The sequence below is a fragment of the Vanellus vanellus genome (assembly GCF_965231255.1).
Source record: "Vanellus vanellus genome assembly, chromosome: 2".
Taxonomy (NCBI): domain Eukaryota; kingdom Metazoa; phylum Chordata; class Aves; order Charadriiformes; family Charadriidae; genus Vanellus; species Vanellus vanellus.
This window is the reverse complement of record NC_138906.1, coordinates 62,100,055-62,120,482: the sequence shown is the minus strand read 5'-3', so window position 1 is coordinate 62,120,482 and position 20,428 is coordinate 62,100,055. Positions and strand designations below refer to the sequence as shown.

General features: G+C 38.4%; 1 protein-coding gene across 12 annotated transcripts in view; it reads left to right on the top strand.

Annotated features, from left to right (window-relative positions):
• The window catches only part of ARPP21 (cAMP regulated phosphoprotein 21), a 206,583-nt gene that overhangs the window by 66,677 nt on the left and 119,478 nt on the right, over window positions 1-20,428 (top strand). The window contains exon 1 of one of the 12 annotated variants that reach the window (XM_082498962.1): window positions 15,610-15,632. The exons of the other annotated variants lie outside the window; for them this stretch is intronic. The gene's annotated coding sequence lies outside the window, so the exon portion shown is untranslated. Of the gene's footprint in view, window positions 1-15,609; window positions 15,633-20,428 lie in introns of those variants that run through there. 12 annotated transcript variants of the gene reach the window in all.

Here is a 20,428-nt window from a genome sequence, read left to right as displayed (position 1 = left end):
ACGCAGCAGTGATTTTTCCTGGATTCATAAAGTCATCAGAGCTAGTTTTATCTTCTAGGAATTGAATTCTGTTATCAAAAGCATGCCTGAACAACTAATAATTCTGTCATTAATTAATCCTGTTGCAGTATTTGTATGTTTATTGCCTCGTGAGTTGAAGTGTCCTTGTGCCTTCAATACAGAAAGCACTTTGTACATTTTCATTATATCATCAAATATGAGAGTCAGATTGTGGTGCTTTTCTTCACAGGGATTGCACGCATCTTGGTTTTGGTGACTTCCAGAGCTTCTAATGGCGTAATGCTTTATTTACTTTGAAGAAAGTTATCACAATTTGTTCCTGAGTAAAGAGGGATGGCAAGGCTTTTTGGTTGAATGAAGCTAATGCAGATAAACTGCAGTGATTAGAAATGTGTTATAAGTACAATTAAACTGTTGTATAGTTAAACGCTCCATGCTAATTAATATTGAATTCAATGGGAAGTTTTACTGGGGAGCAGACTTTGGTGTCGATGCTCTCATGTGAAATAGGTACAGAATGGTGCATTTCTGGAGAATGTGGCCACTTTGTGTTTTTTGGGTGTTTGTGCCATTGAACTTAATTTGAAATGCTTTGCCTTCAGTTGCACAAAAGTAAATTGTAAATTGCGGTGGTTCAAACTAAACTTTAAGGTTTTTCCATGTTCAAGTGATGATTCCATTTCTAAATACATTGCCATTGGCATAACGCTTAGGATTGTTTGAATGAGCTTGCTTAATGTATTATAAAGTATTTGTCGTGGAGTCAGAAATGTTTATGGTGTCATAAAAGCTTTAGGAGAAACACATCAAATAAATTGGTCCATTCTAAAGGCTCACTACAGGTTTTAATGTAAGCGCAGGAAATGTCTGATAGCTTTATAATTTGCGTACTTTATAAGCCATGAAATCTGAAGTGAGGAGGTCTGACTTTCATGATTTTGGTTTTTGTTCCTTTAAGAAAAATTCAGACCTTTCTGCTACCAACAACAACAAAAAAAGAAAATTGTGAACATAGCTCTAAAAGGAAAGCATAATGAGTAACTTAGGGGATCTTAAAGTGTCGTATTTCGTAACACATAATACCATGAAGAAAATGTTAACAAACCCATTTTTTGATTCGGGTATGATTTTTGGGGGAGCTTTAATTTGTAGCAAACAAGTCTAACTAAATTGGAGAATGCATTGTATTTACCAGCATTACATATTCCAATATGCTTTTCCACTACGGTATAGCAATCTGTTGTGCATCTGAGCAGCAAAATGGAGGGGTCTCTAGTGACAAGAACTGTGGCAAGCAGCGAAAGAATTCTGTTAGCTACTGAAGACTGAATTATTACTGATGGATAATGTAACTTTTGTTTAATCTGCGTGCTGATGAAAATGACAGCATTTGAAAGGAGTCCTTGAATGACCTGCTTCTTGAAGTAACCATCTCAAAATCAGAGGCTGAGATAAAGGAGTGGTGGGGTGAGGGGAGTAATGGAGGATTAGCGGCAGTAGTACTGCTTGTAATGTGAAATTAGGTTATGGGGCATCAGAATTCGAAGGACAGCAAAGGAAAGTAGAACTTTAAGGAGCTGTTCCCTGAACGTGAAGTAATTGGAGTTTTGGATCACCCAGAGAAAATATATAGATGTGTAGCTTCTTTTCAGTAGAATTTGTTTTCTGATTTAAAAATAACAATAAATAAAATAATAAATATAATAATAAAAAGAATCCTTATATATGCGATGTGTCTTTGCATGGAGGATCAAGACAAAAGTGAGTACTCCACTGCAATTGCACTCGATCTCCTCAAATCTGAGGTTACAGGAATTGTAAATGGTCTACGCCTTCTGAATTTTGCTCTTGGTGAATTGCTCCTCTCTGCCACCTGCCTGGCAGCACGGAAAGGAAGAGAACAGAGTTGTTGCCAAGGTCTGAGGGCAGCTGCACGGCAGCACGCACCAGGATGGTGCTTCTAAGCCTGGCTTAATGTCAGCGCTTGAAGCTGGTGGGTGAGTCCTGGGGAGGCATGCAAGATGGGGGGCTCTGTAATCTGTAGTCAGCTCTTCTGTGAGAATAAATGGGTTTCTGTCTTAATAGCTCTTGTCTCGGCACGCCAGTAACCTCGTAAATTAGTGAGGTGTTTACTGAAATAGCATAATGTGCCCTGTGACTGCATAAATTCACACCTTTCTGTAAAGGGCTTTGTATTAATGGAGAAGAATTGGTAGAAAAGAGCAGGTTATGAGACACAAATCTTGATGCAGCGTTTTTGGCTGCCTGCGGTTATGCTACCGGTAACCAAATAGCCATAGTCGTGGGGCTGTGGTTTCTGCAGACACCCTGTCCACTCAATTTTTTTTTTTTTCTTCGTGATCATTTCCGCAATGCGGGAGGAAGATGCGGCAAGCATCTACCTTTTTCAAAGCCCACATATTTCTTTGATGTGTTTGTTACTCCTCAGGGTTTTTTTTCCAGGAAGGAGAACAGAGAACATAATTTGTACTCACAAAGGCTAATTATAATTCTTCCTCTACAGATCGTTTCTTAGAGAGCTGTATGTTCAAAGAATTGCTAACTCTTTTCTACGTTACAGTTATTCTCGGTGTCCAAGCAGTGAAAGTCAAATTGTAGATTCTTTTGGCACTTATTCCTGTTTGTGTTTATTTAATAACATACACTTGTGTCACATCTTTATTAGTGTTGTCAGGCACTTCAAAGCCATCTGTAATAAAACTGCATCAGTATAAGACGGTGTCAGAAAACAAGGCAGTAACATTCCAGTACTTCTTAACAAAACATTCTATTGATTAAACACCACAATTTCGATATGTGGAAAAATGAAATCAGTTCTGACTACTTCAGTACTTTGAGAGCAAGTGCGGTAATACCTGATTCTTTGACTTGCCTAATAAATGACAGCCGACCGAGCAATTTAGTTGTGTATTACGAGCGAATTCTATGGCATGGGAATGTGCCTGCTAGATTTGCATGGACTTGGGATCATAACAAAGGAGGAGCATACATGACTCAAGTACTTATGATGCATAGTTAAATGTTCCTCTGGAATGTATCATTTATTACCTATACTTGGTAGTTGGAATGAGGCTGGCAGATGATGGTATAACATACCAGTGCTCCTCGGAACATCAGCTGTATGTACAAGCAGTTTCAATGTCTGTTCACTGCCAGACAGATGATTTTAATAAAAGGAATACAGAAACTCCATTTTTGACCTCTGATGGTTTATTTTGGGGACAGTAACTTGAGGTGCTGTTGTTATTAAGCGTTGTAAAATTAGAAAATGGAGATAATTTCAAGTAGCCTTACAACCTCAGCAGAGAAAATAAAAAAATATGGCAGGGAGCTAATGTTAAATTCTTCTGGCAACAGCTGAGTGTGCGAGGTAAAGCACACTGGGGCTATGAGACTTACTGCATCCTTAGGTGTAGCATACAAACGACGGATCTTCCTTAAAACCAGTCTGTAGCCTTGACTTAAAGGTTGGTGAAAGCACAGGAAGTTAAATATTAGAGGAATTCTCTGCAGTCCGAATATAAACTCTTACTTTGTTTTGTTTCTTGATGTATGTATTTCAAGCAGTCTCTAGCAGTTATGTCTCCACCTCTTTCCTGGCTGTTTACATGCACGCATCAATTGTCTCTGTTCTGCTCCTTGCATTGTCTGACCATTCTTCATACTGGGCCTTTGCTTTTTTAAATTGTGCCCCTGGTGTGAACTTCTCTTTGTTAAACTGACCCTTCTGACTTTTCTTGTTTTGTCATCATTTGCTTGCGTTCCCCAGCTTTTGTTTCTTGCCTCTGTCTACATCAGTTGCTTGCCCCTGTTGGAAATGGCTGAAAACTTCAATTTATTCATCATATAGTCTGCTTAGATTAAAACATGTTATGTAAAGCATACTATCATTATTCAAAATATGCCAGTTCCCAGATCTCTTGGACTTTGTTTTGATATCTCTTAAGGAGGGAGTACCAAAAGGGCTCTGGTTGCGTCCGTGAAACAAAGGTTTTCTGGTGGAATCTAGAAGACCTTGTGCTTCTGAGCTTCTTAATGTATGCAGCTTGTGCCAGTGTACCTGGGTCCCTTTGGAGCCTCCGTTCAAATTCAGTAGCTCCATAGAATCATGTACATGTTTGCTCCTGAAAAATGTTGTGTCCTGAACTCTCTATTTATGTAGATATTCTTTTTTTTTTCCTTGCATTAGTAATATTTTCAATATGTTTTCATATTTATCAGTTGCTTAGAAACTAAAGCATAAAGGAAATGACACGAAATTAAATGCCTTTGACAGTGTGTTTGTTGTCAAAGACTTTTTACGTGTTGGCGCGCTGACCTTTCTGATGGACTGCTGTCTGTGGTGTGAGCAGGAGATCCCAACAGCTAGCTTATCTCCTAATACATTACTTTAGATGCAGTTTACTGTTAGCGTGTTGTGCAATGAAAAGAGAAAAAATGGATGGATTTCTTATATGGAGAATTATTTCATATTTCATGTCTCTACACTTGTTGAATAAGCTTGGAAACTGCACCAAAAGCTGAAGGTTCTCCTGATAACTTTGATTATAATGATTGCTTAGCCACAGATCCTGGTCAAAAATGGAGGAGACTGATTGATTGTAAAGGTAGTTACTGACTACGACATCTAGCTGTCTACATTTGAGGACCCATACTAAATACATAATCCATTCCTGAGAAATGCATATATAGAAGCTCCTTGTAAAGACAGGGAAGTAAAGGAACCATTGGCTGAAATGTCTCACTGAAGTGAAAGACTGATGTGTTTGATGGTTTGCTGCCATCATCTGAAAATTGAAATTTATTTTTCCTGAAAATTTATTCTTTTTTTCTACATTTTGTTTGAGTTTTTTTTAACCTCTTTTCATTCATTGTTGTTGAGATATAGCAGGAGAAGCGCCTGTATTCAGCTGCCAATTACAGATTTAATTCAGTTATTTGTTTCTCAGTAATCTGATTGCCATTAGTGCCTAGTTCCCTAATTGCCTGCTGTATTTTGTCAGTTTATTATGAAAGTAACATTCCGAATATTCCAAAACCTAATAAAGAAATGATGGCAGCACTCTGAATAGACGATGTACAGTAGTTATGAACTGATTTTTTTTTTTTTTTTAATGGGTTAATCTCCAGACTGATGGACAGTCAGCTCAGTTATCTCACAAGCAGCATTGGATTGAAGAAATCTCTCGCCAGCTAAAGACGCAATTCTGTTGTGTGGAGTCATTCCGTGTTTTAGAGGGATGTCATACTAACAAGTCATTTATTCCACAAATGATGGTGCCAATACTCTCTTCAATGTACTCAGTGATAATTGAGTTCTTCGGTTCAGTTGTTTGCTAAGGAGATGATTTGTGATTTTTTTCAAAGCATGTGTGTAAAACTCTGTAGTAGCACAGAGTGAGTAGTGTGCAGTGAGATGGGCTTGTTTTTTTCATGTAGCTTAGGTTTAAGTTGATTGAAGGAAAGCTCTTGCTTTTATTGACTTAATTCTCTAGTCTTAATCCTTGCAAATAAAGGCGTGAAAAAGTTTGTCCATTTACCCCTATTGCTGCAACTCAGAGAACTACGTAACTGGATTCTGTTTCTGTAGCAGGGAGCTGGTACGGCTAGAAGATCCTTTCAAAAAGTGTACACATATATTTTGTGGTCACTTAAGCTACAAGACTTGTATTTCTGAGTAAAACTAAGCTGGGATGTTTCTCAAATGACTATTACCGGTCTGCTGCTAACCTGCCTTTCCAGTGCAGTGGATAGGAGAACAACTAGATTGCATTTGGAAGACAGACAGGCCAAATGCTTGTGTTCAGCTCTCTGCTATATTCGGACATTGGAACAGATGAACTCCTGTTATGTGGTAAGGGAAGCTTTGTGATCTTCAGCCCACCAGAATGACTGTAGAGGTAAACAGCAGGTTTGACAGTGCCCACTCCTGTGCTTACTAATGTCAGATAAATGAAAAGAAACTTTATTGTTGAAAACGTGTTGGTTTTTTTTTTTTTTTTTTTAGCTGGCATTCCAGTGAAGTCAAGATGTGGGAAAAAACCCAAACAAACAAACAAACAAAACCCCAAGCTTAAGATGAGGAGGATAACACTGAGCTAATACCATTACTGGGAATGAGAGTACATGGCTCTGTAGGAGAGCTTCTTCCACTGATGCTTAGCTGGGAAGTGTGCGTATGGGGAAAAAGTCCAGCGGTGGTAATGGGCCAGTGGAGACCTGTTCCCCTCTGCCCTGCACAGGCTATAGGTGATTGGTGTGGTGGTCATAAAACACCTGTTTGCTTCAGGAAACAAAAGGAGACCCTTTAACAAACTGGCTAACTAGTCTGCCAAGGGAGTGGATGTGAATCACTAGTGGAAAAACAGGGCTACTGCTTAAAGAGTATTTTGTGGTACAGACCGTGAAATACCATGACTTTTTTTTTTTTTTCAGGAAGGGGTCTGATTTTCAGTACTTCCAAATGCCTGTCTGAGATTATTTGGATAATTTTGGGTTCTTCTTTTCCAGTGGAGGCTTTAAAAAATATTTACGTCTTAAAAAGGGGCCTTTCTGACAGTGGAAATAACTACAAATTTGAATGTTACAGATAGTATCAGTTGGCAAGCTGTATGCCATACCAATATCCTCACAAAAACCCCAGCTTTCCCATAAAATGCGTTTTCCAAAAAGCAGAGACAGATAAATGGGTGTGTTGTGAGTGAGTAACATGAAACAGTTTCAAGAGGGGATGGTCTACCATGAGACAGTAACTCAGAGAAAGATATACTCGAGCCATAGAAATCCCTATTGTTCAATTTTCTATTTTTTTTTTTTTTTTCCTAACGTTCTCCAGCACTGAATTTCCCTTCCTTATGCTCAGCTTTAAGAAGCGTGGATGTCCCCCCTGGGAAGGAGAATAGGCAGCCAGCCATCTCTCATCAGTGTGAAACTTTTTAACAAAGATTAATTTGGGGAGTGAATAGAGGAAGAAAACAAAAGAAAAGGAATTGTTTTTTTAACCCCCCCCAAAAAATGCACTTTTGGCATCGTTTGCACTCCCCAATGAGAATTAAGCTGTCCAAGCACTAACTGTGGTGATCCAAAGTACGTCTGTACGATATGTTAGCGGTTGTACTACGTGGTAGACAGTGAGGGTGAAACCTGTGGTATAAATGAATATTCCCGGCAAGGCTTTGAAAAGCGCCGGGAGCGAGTTCGAACTCGGGTAATGAAGGCAGACTTGAAGTGAAATTGAGCTGATTGTCTGTAGCGATTGCCTTGTTCAGTTTGCATTGATACTCCAGAGCGTACCTCAATAGGTGTACAGCTGATGTACTCAAGCCTCAAGATACCCCAGATACTCCTCCTCCTGTGTAAATGAAAGATGAAAAGACAGTTTGAGAAGTTTGAGGCTAGTAGAAGAAATACGAAGAATAGCAGTCCACTTTCAAAATTGTGTTTGTTGTAAATAACTAATATGGCATCGCTTTAGTATTTAGAGGCTGATACGACTACCTGTTTGTCCCCATGTTTTTTGGCAGTGTTACGATGCAGGCTTGCACGCCGCTGCTTGCTTGCTTGCTTTCTTTCATTCCTCTTAGGAAATGAATCTGAGCCGTTATTATAAATTACTTGTGTAAGTGCTATTTCAGTCTAATTAGATTTATAACAAAATGGATCCTGTAGACAGAATTTTGCATAAATAAAAGCATTTCTCTTGCTCTTTCACTTTCCTGCCGATTGTCTTGTAGTAGTAGTTCCCGGAACACTTTGATCCGGAGGCTCCAGTTAATTGTAATGTGCTTCAGGAGGTCGTACAAAAGAAATGTGGAAGGTTTTTCCTAATTATTATTATTCTTGTTAAAAATGCAGACCTTCCTGATTTCTTGTTACAGGCCATATATCTTCATGTATAGACAACAAATATTTTAAATATGCTTACACTTTCATTAGTGGGCTTTTCTTACACACACACATGTTCTCTACCTGCCACAAAGTGTCTGGGTTTAAAGGGAGCACTGGAGAGTGGAAGATGCTGGAGAATGATGGCATCTCCAGCACATGGGGAAGGGGGTGCTGGCTATCCTTCTAGGTCTTGTTTTGACCAACGTCATTACTCATTTAATCTCTGTATTCCTCAGTGTCCTCATCTGGAAGGCAGTAGTACTCATTTTTTTTTGTACTTACACACCCTGAATGTGTGGGTTTTTTTCTCCTTAATCACAGATTGTGGTATTTTAGAATCTTTTATGATAAAGAGGCACTATAGAAGTATACGTTTGCCTCTGTTGTGCTAATATTGGCAGATGCAATTAAGTTATGGCACCTTCACTAGGGAGCTCAGTCACAGTTATTACTTTTGTGTAGTCCTTCAATCCACAGCAAATATGAACACACTCCCTTTCCTGTTGCTGCTTTTAGTCTCTGCTGGCATTGTTGGGTATTACTGCCTTTATTTAGCGATTCTCTTTCAGACAAACCGTGCAATAACATGTTTCTGGTAGTTTTAGCCGGTGATAATGTTAAAGAATTGGAACAGGTACAAGATAAACAGAATTTGAAAAATAGTTACCAGACGTTTTAAAAAAAGGGAAAGTCACAACCATGTTAAAATTTGAGAGTTTTAGTACCGGAGGCAAAGCTTGAAAGAATTGATAGGTTTGTTTCAGCTGGTTTATTTTATGTTTTAAGTCTAGAAATACGTGCTTGTATATATTACGTATTCAGGGTTAGCCCTTGCCATCACAGTTTTTCAAACAATGGTGGGTGTTTTGTGTGTGTTTGTTTTTTTTTAAAAAAACCTGATGATATATACAAGTAAAAAATCTGGCACTTGTGGATGCATTCTTAAGTGTTGCACACAGATTTCACTTAGATTTTTATTTTGCAGGTCAAAGTTGAATAGAAAAAACATTTTTGAGGGGGAAGCTTTTGGAAAAAGTACAAAGTAGGCATGACCTGTTTTGTTACAGGCATGTGAATTCCCCTTTATCTTCACTTTGTAGAATATTTATAAAAGGTCATCCCTCTCTAATAAACAATGATTATTTATAATTCCCTATGGTAAGTGCCATTCAGTGTTCAAAAAATACTAGTTTTCCTGATGCAGCTGTGATTATAAAATAATTACTATTTAAAAGGAATGCTTTATTAATATGTTTTATTGTTAGAATATAAATATTTTTCTAAACAGCTTTTTAAGTGTATGATGAAAATGTATGATATTGTAATGATTGTGTAGGTATACCTAAGAATTTAGTTGCCTTTTACATCTCTGTTCAGACCTTGTAGGTTTTGTCTTGAGACTGGAACTTTGCATTAGAATCTGTTATTTCTCACATGACAGGGTTTTTCTGGAGGCTGGCGTACAGAAGTGACTTAAAACCAGACGTTGTCTGGTTTGCTGGGCTCTGTATGTGTGAGAGGTTCTGGCTTTGACATTGAAAGCTTCCACTGACTTCTGTGGCATCACAGTTTCACTCTTGGATGTGGCCTTGACATCACTGAAGTTTGTGAACCGAGATAACCAGTTCTCTGTGTCACTGGCTTGTACGCGTAGGTGCTGCTTAAATGGGTGGCTTTTGGATAAAAATGTAATTTTGTTTCCTTCTTTCTGAAGCGCTCGCTAGCTCTCGTATAACTGCTCCATGCCATTAATTTTAGGCTTTTTTTTTTTTTTACAGTCTCTTTTTGTGCTGTTGTAGGCTCCTTTTAAGGAGTCATTTTGACTGCTGTGCAGTGGTTGCCCTCCATTGTGCACCCCCTGTTTCCCTGCTTATCCAAGGAGGTACCAGCCGTAGATGGGTGGCTGGGACAAGTATGTTAATTGCTTTTCCAGTTTTGTTCTCAACATAAAAGAAGGGTTTAATTTAAACCAGGAGTTATCCTTTTTCTTTTCCAGCTGCCCTGAAGCATTGTGCCTCTCCTGGTCTCCAAGTTTTCTCTTACTACTGGAAATTTTACAGTTTTATGCTCGCTGCAGCTAGCTCCAGCCAGTCTTTCTCCTTTTGTTTTTAGTAACATACTGTTTCTCTAACCTTGAGTTCCTCTGAATTTTCTGGTATTTCTCATATCATTAGATTACCTATTTTGCACACCTCTGTGAACCAGGGAGCGCCCCTACGCCTGTTCCCTTTTCCCTGCCTGTGCAAGAGCAGCTTCCCTGTTATATAGAGTTCTTTGTTCGCTTCTTTAATAGTTTCTTATGTTGTTGAAAATGTGTAATGCTTTTTAAATTTTGCAAAAAACAGATGGCTGGAGGCATAACGTCCAAAGCCAGATTTGGTAATAAAATAAGCCCGTGGCAGCAGTAAAACATTAATGTATTTAGCATTAATTTGCTATTTGAAAGGTAAGATTGCCTGATAAAACCTTTTATATTGGCCAGTAGAGATGAAAGACAATGTTTTTCTACTATGGTGTAGTATAGATTGAGTTACAGACTGTTGTGTTGGTTTTCTGAGATGGTCTGATGAGAACATATATCCATTGTCTAAGCAATTAAAGGTACCCTTGCATTCAGTAAATTTATACATAGAGTGAGTCAGAAGCATAAATTGTCTTTCATGTGTGTCACTATTTAGTCTGCACGTGTATTTCTCTAGGACTTGATGCTGCAAAAACCTTAGGTCTGATCTGCTAAAACAGTTGTGAATGTTTTAGTGTTAAATTACGTGCGTGTCAGTGGTTACAGGATGTCACTACCCATTTGTCTCCAGTAGGATGATGCTCAGCTGACATTAGCTTCCACAGAAAGTAGATACGACTGCAGTCGTTGTTCAGTGACTTGTTTTGCCTTGTTTTGCTCATGCCCAGATTTCTTTTTTTTTACGTGTATATATATACAATGCTCAGCTGTACTTCACTGTGACTAAATTTTTGCATTCACTATGGTCATGAGCAGTAAAATAGAGCTAAGGTGGAAGGAAGGAATAAAAATGATTAGGTTAAATTTAACTAAGTAAACTAACAGCATTTCTGCTTCTTAAAAGTCTCCAAAGTATCACATAAGTACTTGGTGATTTTACCAAACTGGGGCAGTAAGAAGTGTCCACAAGCGTGCATTTCGGGAAAGAAAGAGGTCTGTAAGTTTTATGGTACATCCTTGAGATCAGACTTCCCCAGGAGACAGTCCATAGATGAAAAGCAAATTGACTCCCTTCAGTTCCTAGAGAATCTCCTAAAGGACCAAGAAAACAAAAATGTGGTAGTTGTAAGGCTTTTTACCGTCCCCAATTCACATCTGGAACCAATAATCTATAATATAGGAGTAAACCAAGAAACAAGGAAAGAAAGCTCCAACCTGAGATACTCTCCTGGGAGGTAATTTTGAGTTTGGAACATACTCAGAGAAGTGCTTGGCAGAAGAACTAAAGACCATTGAAAGAAGTTTTATGTTGTGTCTCTTGAAACAGAAATAAATTTAGTGTACTTAAATTATCCCTTCAGACCTCAGGCTCTACAGTACTATGTAATTCTTTTCTTTTGGTTTTTGTTTTGTTTTCTCTTTTTTTTCTCCCTGTCTGAATTGCCAGAGATTCCAACTAGGTATGTGAAATTTGTTCTTGTACAGTATTGGTTCACATACTTGGATGGATATAAATATTTAACATACTAAGTCAACAAGCCTTTTCTATAAGAGGTTATAAAAACTGAAGTGGATGTAAAAGAAAGTTATGCGGACGTTTTTATTTTCAGAGAATTTGAAAAAGTTGTTTAAATGCTTTGCCATATTTTGGTTAGTTTTGTCAGGTCGCTTGTGCGCGCCGTTTAATGTTTGGACTTAAACGAGAAGAGCTTTGATTTCAGTAGAAGGCGGCAGAGTATTTTCAGTATAGAAGAAGGTAAGCTGATCTCAAGGCCCCTAATAGGGTGTATAAGTACATGGGTGGAATTACAGCCAGCAGCCGCCCAGGACTGTGGTGTGGGAGGGTTGGAACAGCAGCTTTGCCAATCGCAACTTCAGCTGAAATACTGCGAACTCTGCCGTGGCAAGGAGTCAGTGCAGTCTGATATTTGGATCAATTGTTACAAGATATTAAATGTTCGCATATTGAGAAAATTACTTCCACCGAAATGGAAAGAGGTTTCTGCTATTGTGTTTGAACCCCTCCTGGCAACCCAAATACAGTGGCTATCCAGAAGTTAAAACACTTGAGAGCTCTTTCTTACAGTACGGAGGATAATAGTAAGGCATCTGATAATGAAGGGAAGGGAAAGAATATCCTCCAGAGGACGTCTTCTAGTAGTGTGTGCGCTACCAGTGTGATGCAAGCCATCTCACGATGCTTTATGAATGATGATGCTTGGACAGCCATGTGTTTTGTCCTTCTCCAGGAAGGTGTTACCCACCAAAAATATGGGAACTGCCTCTCTCCTTGTCTGAGACTTGCTGCTTCAGGAGTTTCTGTATCGAGGAGCCCTTTGAGGAGGAGAAAAGTCTTACAGATTGTTTTAAAAGACTGATTCTGGCCTCCCTAACTGAGTATCTGTAAGAGTTGTATTTTGCAGATGTTTCTAGAGTTTATGGTCAAGATGAAAGGCTTATTAAACTCTTCCCGTTTTAATTCCACACATTGAAAAAAGGGTCCTTTGCATTGAACAGGCATAGGTGGGAGGCAGATGGGGAGAGATAGAGGCAGAGCTCCATGTTCATGCAGCCAAACAGAGCATGGAAGGCAGATGGCTTTGTAGCACCAGGGTTTTTGCGTGAAGGTGAGTCCCATTCTTGCTTTCTCACTCACTGTTAAGGATTTCCCAATGAATGTGGCTTCGAATTCGTGCCTTTATTATGATATTAAGGAACCTAAACTTAGTTAGTTTGTGGAAAGTTACAGGAGTGACAACACATTTGAAACTCGTGTTTTACTTTGTGTTTTCTTTCCTGGTTTGGTTTTGAATACTGCCCAGAATTCTTATCAACAGTCTTAGTTCTGTATATCATAAGATGACAAGAGTATTTGCAGGCAGCCATGTAAATTGCAAACCATGTCCCATTTATTCATGTGCCATGTACGGAAAGGTCAGCTACTTCATTTCGTAGGCTGTCCTAAGTATGGAAATCACTATACGCCAGAGCCTCCAGAACAATAATATTCTTGTCACGCTCTGGTTGTAGCCAGAACATGAGAGATGCAAGATTTTTGACTAGAAGACAAGATAGACAAGAATCAGGCCAATCCCGGTAAGTACGAGAACTCTCACCATGGCACTCTAGTCTCACCAGCTTTGAGCAGCGTGGATCAGAATTGCACACGGTAGACAGAATATTTACAAGTGTTGGACTTCTCCTTCACTGTTGGTTTTAAAACAATCATTGAAAAGATGCATTGTTGTCTGTCTTCTGCTGTGGCTGTCCTTTCTTTGATTTTATAAAATTGGTGACAGACCACTTGCAGTGAAAGAAGCTTGATTCTCTGATTGTTTGTGGATAGGTAGGCACATATTTTGGCACATGATGGTTTTCTAAAAGTAGAAGTTTTGTGGGTCAAAGCAAGTATGTTTGAGAGATGTTGGTTTTGGTAAGACTAGTATGACTAGAACAGGTTTTGTTTAGTTCGACACTTAACGAGTCCTGCCTTGTTTCGTTCTGAGTCAAGCAACCACTAGGGATGCTGGAGGCTGGTTAATCTGTCTGAATATTTTTCTACTCTGTCAGTGCTTTGGTGTTTTGATTTTGTGAGGTCTAAATGTTTTCCAGAACGAAGGTTTCCGAGAAAGGAGAAAGACCCTTTGTTGAACCTGACAGTTGAAATTTGGGCAGTTCTGTCAGATAGTATCTTTTAGGAGACCATTAATCTTTCAAATTCTAACCTTTGGTCGAATAACGAAAAATGCAACATTAGGCATAAATTAAGATGCCAGCAATTACATTTGGCAGCCTTTGCACCTGTCTTTGGCTACGGTCATATACAAACATAAAAAGCTTCAGACCTTTTATTCTTAGATCTCCAGTTAGACTGGAGGCAGGCTAAAACTTGTCTGGATTTAAGATGGTAACAATGTGGATAAGGATGGGGAAAAGTCAGATGAAGAAAGAAAATGAAAAAGAGCAGTAAACTTCCTTTACTCCTTGTTCTTCAAAGATGCTTCTGAGAGAAAATGAGATCTTTCTTCGACTTTTGTGGCTTTGAAATTTGAAGTTTCAGAAGGCAATGGTGTGTTTGGGTCTTTTTCTGTAGGAGAAGACAGACAAGGGAAGAATCTTCCAGTGGCTAGAACTTTCCTCTCTTTAATAATTGTGGTGTGTGTACATTGTGGGAAACTTGGGCTTGGGGGACAAACTGCAAAACTTAGGTATAAAGGCAAAGCTCTTTGAGCAAGAGATTATGGGGTTTTGTGTTTTGTTGTGGTTTTTTTTTTTTTTGAGAATGATCTTCACAGCTGTAAATGATAATGATTAGCATTTAGAATTTTTGTAGTAGTACTTAAAGGGTTGATCAGGTCCCACTGACTTAACTATTGTGCAGTCTCACAGGCTTTGTCTATACTGAGAAGATGAAAACCAAATGGGGAAGCAATAAATACGCAAACTGAATAAACAACATATAGCAGCAGATGTCATAAGAGTTACAAGATAATGTCTTTTCATATGGCTTGTGCAGATGGATCAGGCCATAGACCTTGTGTCTGTCTCCTGGGGATAAGGCAAGGGGGAACATTGCTTCCCTTTAGATTGAATTTGTCCGTCTTCAGAACTCGTCACTTAACATTATTTTTGCTATCATATTATTGTAGACCGAAGAATTTCCCTTCGGCCAGAAAAGATCTTGCTATGACCTGTTAGTGGAAAATGTAAGATCTTTAAGTTGACTGAGAGACAGGTCTTTTCTTGGCTGGCTGCATCGTAACTGGGAACATGATAAAGGGGATCTAGCTGCGTTGGTGTTAACGTGCATTGGACTTGGCATAGCGGAGTGATGTATAAAATGGATACGGGATTTGCCTGCGTGGTGTTTTAAAGGTTTATTAATATAAGTACTCATTTTCCTAATACTTGGTGCTTTCACCTCTCTTTAAATACCAAGCTCACTGTGGACTGAAATGATCAGAACGTATAGAAATGACAATAATCCTCCTCCTTTTTCTTGCCCTGTTTCCCTGTATCTTTTCCTTTCTTTTCCTCCCTCATTTTTGAAACAAACAAGTACCAAGACTCTATTAGTACAACATTGCAGTTGAGAATGAAATTGTCAGGATGGCTGCTTACGGTTCCCACAACAATCATAACTAGGTTAAATTGCACTTATGTATTAAGACATAAAACATAGAATATAGCAATACAGGATATTCCTTATAACGCATTATGTATGCTGTGGGAGCCATCACTTTGAAAATCTTGACTTCCATGTTTTTAAAATCTCTTTTGAAATGTAACATTAATGTATTTTTTCCTTTTGCATGTAAATCTTGTTCTGTGCCCACTGGTGATAAAAATCAGGTCATGAATGCCATCTTGGTATCTCTGTGAACTCTGCATAGCAACCAGTCCTTCTCCTTCATTTAATGTTTTTGCAGTGAAAACTGGTACAAGAAGAAATAAATAACAGCATGCAGTGAAATGAAAAGTGTAGAACAGTGAGCTCCCATTACGGCTACATTACATCTCAGTAAGTTCCAAATGATCTCTGATAACTGTTTTTCTAAAACAGATTAAAATATTACTTTCTTGGCTTACAGACATACGTAAAGGGATACTTAAATTATATTTCTGTTCTGCTGACTGACTGGTAAGTGTTGTGTCATTTTGGAATCTAACCAGCCTTTGGTTCTTGTACTGATGTACAATTAACAGTTCCTGTACCAGTGCTACACCATGTAGTGTCAGGGGGTTACTAAAACCCTGCACTGGTAGGAGGTAAACTCGCAGTGATGGTTGAAGCTAACGTCACCAAGTTACCGTGGGGCATAGCGAGCCTTGGTCTCTCCTCTAGCCCGGTGGCGGGACTCGTGGGCTGTTGTCATCTCCTTCTAGCCTACTTCCAATCTCACCCGTCCTTTAACCTATTTGATTTGGGTCTGATGTTTGAATATTTTAGATGTCAACCGAGTGAAGACTTTCATATGAAACTTACAGAGCCAGGAAGATTGACCTGAAACTAGTCGTGCAAGGGTCTTGTTATTTCTGCTCAGTTGAAGAAGATAGCTCCATTTTCAGTGTCAGCGTTACGGTTGTGCTTCACGCTTTCTACCATCGTCCTCTTCTTATGACTCCCATTGAAATCAAGCAGAGTTTGTATGGAGCAGCAGGATAGTTTGTAATCAACAGCAGGGTATTGCATTTACAATGATTTTGTTTAATTTACTATAATTGGAGTTGAAGTGCAGAAACCCTGTTTAGTTGTAGCTTATTATGATAAGAAGCTGGAATTTTCATAAGGGTCTGTGATATTTCGGTGTCCAACTTTCCTTGGAGGTCAATGAATGTTTAAGAGTCTTTATTGTCCTGCATTTTGAGCAACTGCAGTTTAACATTGCTTAACAGAATGCTGATAGGACTTTTGCGGTTTTAATAGAGATTTGGTTTTGTCCCTAAGCGTACATACCAGATTCTTGTCTTATATTGGCTAGTGGTCTTGTTCCCTCTATTATGGTAGCTCCGAGCTCCTCCTGCCCTGCATCCTGTGGAGGATGCTGGATAAACGCAGATTAGAAAGTTTTTCTGTCATCAAACAGGATGTAATCCATTTCATTTTGTAATTCCAGCTAAAATGACAAATTAGACTTGAAAAATCATGGCATTATCTGAAATATTTGAAAAGCCGCTACAGCTTTTCCTGATTTCAGAGATGTTATCTTTGCAGCTGCTGATAATCTTGCATTGGTTTTGGAAGATGACAGCCACGACTTCAAGACTCCTTGCTTCTAGGTCAAGATGAGGTTGACTGTTAATAAAACCAAATATTTTTATCATCGTATACTAGCAGGGAGTTCCCAACTTGTATGCTTGTTTTCCGTGAGCTGGCTGTCTAACTCAACAGCTCTCTTCAGGAGAACCAAGAGAAGGGTAGAAAGAAGAGAGAAATATTAAGGCTGTTGTTTGGAATTTTGTTTATTTAGGTGTTCTCTGACGCAAAAAAAGTATCCATTAGATGTAACACTTGCTGAGATCATAGGCGTGAGGTGGGTGCAGATCTCCATGTATGCAGGAGTTTGTGAATATCAGGGCTTTTCTGGCATGATTCTCAACTCAAAACAAACCTATTTTTGGTGCTCATGTTTAGTTGAGCCATTAATACATCAGGCTATGTGGTGCTGTTACCCGAGTTGCTGATGGGCCTGTTCTTGATCCTTCCTAAATTGTGGAAATTTCCTGAAGATAAGTTACCTTGATATATAGTGGACAACCTATGCTCTGCCCACACATTCTCTGCCTCGTGACAGCTGTGGACCTACAAAAGGAAGTTACAGCACTGAACTTACTGCTAGATACCGTATATTTTGAGATTTTATGAATATTTCTGTGTTGCGCTTTTTGGGGAAGAAAATTAAACTTCTCAGGTTGTTCTGTATATACTGTGTATTCACATAAAAGCCAATGCTCATCTGTGAGATCTGTGGAAAAATCACCTGTGCAACACAGAAACCTGGGCAGTGGCAAAAGGAAAAAAAAAAAAAAAACAAAACAAAACTGCAGCCCAGTCAGTCCTGTGCAGCAAAAAGACTTCCTGGAATGCTGGTTGGATTTCTAAATTTTAAGGAGAATAGACATTGCTCAGAGATACAACTCTTTTTTACTTGAAGTATTTTGGAAAATAAGTGAAGTCTCTAAGGCAGCTGAAGCCAACTTCCAAGATATTTTGTTATAATTTTTTTTTTTTTCCAAGTCCTCCCTTAAGTTAGTTATATTACTGTAACTTCAATGATGTCAGGTGATTGCTCGTTTAGTTATGATGATAAATTTCTTACAGTAAGAAAAGTTCTGGTACTTTAGACTGGGATTTTTTTATTTCTTTAATAGGGTGAAAGATTTCACTCAATCATACAGATTTGTTTCGAAGTCATGCATTGTTGAAAGTCCAGTGACGCTCCAGCGGAGTTGCTACTAATTATTTACACTTGCTCCTGCTGATATCTGCTAAAACTTGGAATATCTGTCATCCTGCTTATAGTTGGCACCTATATATAGAAGGTCCCTGCGTGTTTTAACCACATTTTGAAATGGAGTGTATTTACTATGAATTTTGTGGTTTGTTTGTTTTTTAATTAATACTTATAACCCAAATTTCAGATTTGTTTTGTGTGATTTTGGGATATTGTAATACTTAGAATATCATGGAATAGTTCCTTTGCTTTGTTCTTCTCTATGAAACTCCAGTTCTCTCCTCTTTCCCCCTTCTTGATGTTTCAAATTGTACAGCAGATACAGGTTTTTATGCGATATTTGATCAGCAGATTTGTTTTCCTGTAGAGTGTGCCGTAAATTAAGCAAAACATACAATAAGCTAGTTTTACTTCTTTTATTGTCTTTTGCGCAAAGTTCTTAGGCGGATAAGTTTTAATGCAAAAGAGAAGACAAGGGCATAAATTCTTGCCATTGCATTTTGACATGTTACAATAAAACATACGAAGGCTAAGGTCTTTTTTTTTTTTTTTTTTTTTATTAGGAAGGAAGGGTGATTTGCAAGAAGAGTCGCAGTTCTTTGGAACTGAACTTGCAGCGACAGGAGTGGTTATTAACTTGCCCTTTCTCATAGTTGTGTCATGTTTCATCAGCCTTTGAAAATCTTGAAGGTATCACAATAAATGCAGAGGCTCAAATAGCATAGCGTTACATATTAAGAAGTATTGACCAAACAGATTTCGTGTTTTACACAAAATGATGGTTTCGGTTCTTGCAAGGGGAAGGTTAGCCTAGACTCAAAATATGATTAAATAGGTGAAAAATACTTCATTCACAGATAGACTTCTTAAAATGTGTAGAGGAAAAAACCCAAATATTACTGGATTGCATGGTTCCAACCCACGAAGATGCTTATAACTAGTCAAATATCAGTTAAAGAATTTAGGGCAACTGAAGTTCCAAAGCACTCATTAAATTCTGAAGTCTTAGAGGTACCTTCTTGAATTTTTATGAAAGCCCTTTGTTTTTCCAAAGACTGTTAAATGAAGGTCCCATTTAACAGTGGTGTTGAAGGTCCAGGCTGGGACCCAAGCCCGGAAATACATCTGTACTTCAAAGGATCTGTAGCATAGAGCTGTCTGTGATATATATCAATTTGTCATGGTCAGTAAAGTCCCACCACTTCCATTTTTCTTCTTCAAATTTCATAAAATACATTATCCTCTACCATTTCAGTGTTGTGCTTTATAATCATATTTTTGTTTACTCTTTGGTACTGAGCACAGCAATGAAAAAATGTGACGATATGGCCATTCTGCAATGGAAATCGAATATATTGCAGGCTATAGAACTTAAGTCCCGCACTTCTCTCCTGTAATTTAAATCTCAGTATTTTTAGATCATTGATGTAGTTAGTGGTTTCTAGTGCCAAGTAAGACAGATTGTTTCACAGCAGGTAAACACAATTTTGGATATTATAGAAGGTTTCTTAAAGTTGTATTTGAACTTGTGGAGACTTCAATCTGTATAACAAGATTTAAAGTACTCAAAAAAAACCCCTCACTGCTTTTCTGATTGTTTTTGAATATCCTTTTTTATTAAATATAGGTTTTTTCTAGTTTAAATTTAATAGGACATATTCCTTGGAGACATTGGCTAGAATATTTGATTTCTGCTGTGTATTCATTTCTCTCTCTTATTAGTTTGTGTGTCGTGGAGCTTTCTGGCAAGGCGTATGTGGAGTGGCCAATTACATTTTTCACAAAACTGCTTAGATCTCTCATACGTTTGTCATAATTTCTTCCCCGAAAAACACAAACAGACATAGAAACGCATTTTCTGCCTTTTCTTTTGTTCACAATATCACATGGAGCCTGGAATTACCCACTGGAAAAGGCCAACATAATGCAGAAACCACGGGGTTTCTGGCAAGGTATTTTCAGAAGTCGAAGCTGTAAATCTGTGAACCGGCACTGCCGGTTCTGGAAACCTGGGGTTCTGCCTTTTCTTTCTTGTCTGTTGTAACTGCTTTTGAAGAGGATTTTTTTCCTCTCGCTGGCCGTTAGGGTGACAATATGAAATACCTGATCGGTATTTTATAGTTGGATTTTTTTGGTTTGTTTCTTCAGGAATTGATTGCCATGTCTAGTATTCATGCTGCTAATGAGGAAGTGTGATGCATAGCAGTACGTATCTTAAGATGGGGTTTAATGTAGGAGGAGAATCTCTATTTTTAGAGTTGGCAAGGGAATTGACAAAAGATATAAATGTTGATTTCTTCTTTATTTCTACAAGTAAGCATAAGCGGAGGATATTTGGCACTTAAGTGCTTGGAGCATTGCA